Source organism: Chlorocebus sabaeus, chromosome X, assembly GCF_047675955.1.
Source record: "Chlorocebus sabaeus isolate Y175 chromosome X, mChlSab1.0.hap1, whole genome shotgun sequence".
Taxonomy (NCBI): Eukaryota; Metazoa; Chordata; class Mammalia; order Primates; family Cercopithecidae; genus Chlorocebus; species Chlorocebus sabaeus.
Window position 1 is genome coordinate 109707439 of NC_132933.1, and position 3455 is coordinate 109710893.

Here is a 3455-nt window from a genome sequence, read left to right on the forward strand (position 1 = left end):
TAATTGCGATAGCTCTACAATCCAATTCAATCCATCACTGCACTTGTACACTCTCATTTCTCCTTCAGATAGAATATTCCTTCCCATATTTATTCCCAGTAACCACCACCCCACCCAATTCCCTACCTCCTGTAGGAGAACTATCTTGTAAAAGGACAATATTCAAGCTTTATTTTTATTTACATTATTCTTGATTTTCCTGAGTACTAACAAACATGTTAAATACTTGAAATTGTCAATATTGATTCAGACTCAGGAAAGTATATATGTTATACTTCAATATGTACTTTAAGAATGTATTAATTTTTAAAAACCCAAACCTTCTAAGAATGTATTAATTTTTAAAAACCCAAACCTTCAGATTATACCACAATTTGGCAAAGTAATATTACTCTGTCTCAATATTTAGAATAAATTTAACATACTTTTCTTTTTCACTCTCCACACCCAGTTTTGGCAGTCAAGAATTGAATTTCATATCAAGGCGTAGTACCAAAATAAAGAAGGGGATTTGTAAATATTAATTATTCAAATGCAAATCCACATATTGCTATTTTCCTTACTGACTTTAACACTGTCAACATTCAGGCAAATTGGTTTCTCTCGCAACATTTTTCAGTAACACATTAACTTATGTTAGACTGTAGGAAAAACGGGAGATTCAGTAACAACAAGAATGAATTCCACTAATGAGGGGAAAGTAGGTGTTTGAGGAAAAGAGTGATTTCAATAGCTCAAAAATTTTCAGCCAAAAAAAATGATGTTCTTTTTTCAGACCTTCAATACTTCTCCTCCAAAGCTGCAGAACCCACCGTAACATACAAATTTTCAGTTACTTCCGATTAAACTATGATTCAAAAAGCAAAAATTATGGTTGAATACATGTTGATTTCTTTAAGTCATTTTGACCTTATGAATAAAAGTTCAGAATTTCCTTCCTCTGTCGCCTTTGGCATTTTCTAAGGTAAATGCGAAGAAAATAATGATTGAGCAAAGATACTACTCTTAAGTTTTAAATGTCAGGCACAGTCCACTGAGGAGGACTTAAAACTAAAATTATTAAATAATAATAAAAAATAAAGAATAATTAAAATTCTTATTACTAAATACTAAGAAATATATGACTGTTTATCAAATATATGTAAGTTTAAAAACAATAATAATTAAATGGGGTGAAATTAAATTTGACCCCATTTAAGAAACAGAATAATATGTATGATACCCTCTTTGAGAACTACCTTACTCTCAATCCCAGTGCCTCTCACCTCAGAGGTAACGCCTTCATTTTCTTAATGGTTTACCACATACGTTTATATCCCTAAAGGTAAAATGATTAAATTTTACATGATTTTTGGACTTTATGCTTTGAAATTAATGTACAGATTCTTCTGCAGCTTTTTTGGCAGAGCATTCTTTCAGAAATTCATACACATGGCTACATGTAATTGCATTTCATCCATTTCCGTTACTAAGTACTATTCCATAATATGAATGTGCCACAGTGTTATTTTTTCCATTCTACCATTGATATACTCCTGGAGGGAGTCTTGTGCTATTACAAACAATGCCCATTACCAACATGAACATTTTTGCAAATGTATTCTAATATGTATGTGCATAATGTCTCTAGGATATATACCCACAGTAATCAATTTCTGGCCCACAGAGTATGTACATTGTAGTTTATCAAATACTGTTGAATTTGTTTCCAAGGTAGTTTAAAAAATTTATTACATTTCCCTCCTTCACTACCAGTAAGTGTGTGATATTGTCAGAATTTTAAATTTTGGCCAGCTGGCCAGTATATAATAGTATCTATTTTCTAGTAGTTGAAGTTTGCTTTGCTTCAGTCACTAATGCACTTGATTACCATTTCATGGTAATTGATTGACGGTCACTAATATTTCTTCTGTAAAGTGCCTGTTTAAGATTTCTTTCTGTCTCTCAATCTTCCATCTCTCCCAAATCACAGGATGAAATTGTTCTCTGAAGTTTCCTTATCTGTCTAAAGTCCAGACCCACCAAAGAGGAAAACTATTATCTCTGGTCCCTCCCCTGAGTTTTCATTAACTGAATTCATATTGCAGGAAGAAAGACTGAAGTCTGTCAGCACAGCTGGCTGTGTTTTGTCCCAGGCCATTTTACATTCTTCAAGCCCATTGAATTTTCCTAAAAATCATTTACTACTCTCCCTAAAACCATCCACATTTCCCCCTTTCTCTTTCCCCTAATAAAAAGAGTATATAAGCATCCGTATTTTATTGAGGAAAGGATAATCTTTCTGTGATTCCCTTCTCCCATGGATATTAAAACTTTGTATGCCTTGGGAAGCTGAGGTGGGCAAATCACACAAGGTCAGGAGATCGAGACCATCCTGGCTAACACGGTGAAACCCCAACTCTACTAAAAATACAAATTTAGCCAAGCATGGTGGCACGCTGCTGTAGTCCCAGCTACTCAGGAGGCTGAGGCAGGAGAATCGCTTGAACCCAGGAGGCGGAGGTGGCAGTGAGCCAAGATCACACCACTGCACTCTGTCCTGGGTGACAAAGCGAGACTATGTCTAAAAAAAAAAAAAAAAAAAAAAAAAAATTGTATGCCTTTTCTTCAATTTATCTGCCTTTAGTCACTCGATTTTTAGTAAGCCTTCAGACGGCAAAGGAGAAGTTTTTCCTAGACTCCCTACATGACTTAAAATCTCCCTGTATATTCTGTGGTAGCTGTATCCTATGTAATAGTAGATAAAATTCCATCATTGTAATTCAGTTATAAACATTTTCCAGTGTCTACTATTACTTCGTCTTTGTTTTATGTAAGTAGTGTATGTCTTAATGTTAAAGCACTTGGATTTTTAAAGTAATCTTTATAACATTGATTTCTAACTTGTTTTGTAGTCAGACAAGATAGTGTCTTGAGCCTTTTGAAATTTATTGAGACTTGCTTTATATGCCAGTATATGGTAAATTAAAATATATTCCAGATTTGTGTGAAATTGTATAGTAAAGAATGTAACCTTGACAAAAAGGTTGTGATAAAAGTTTTAGTTACTGAGTTATAATATTTAAGTTATACAATTGCTTAGTTTTTCAATTTTTTTCTTGCATTAGCTTTAATATGATATTAATAGTTTAGTTTTATATTTGACTATATTTCTTCATCAGCTATCGCTAATTAACTGTTAAACCCATTCATTTTTTATTTCAATTATTATATTTCTGACACTGTGAAATGCTTTACTAGTTTTTCAGATCAAACTGTTCATTTGCATAGTTTCTTACTCTTTATTCACATTTTAACTCCTCTTTTATATTTTTAAAAGGATCGAGGCCGGGCGCAGTGGCTCATGCCTGTAATCCCAGCACTTTGGGAGGCCAAGGCGAGTGGATCACCTGAGGTCAGGAGTTCCAGACCAGCCTGGCTAACATGGTGAAACTCCATCTCTACTAAAAATACAA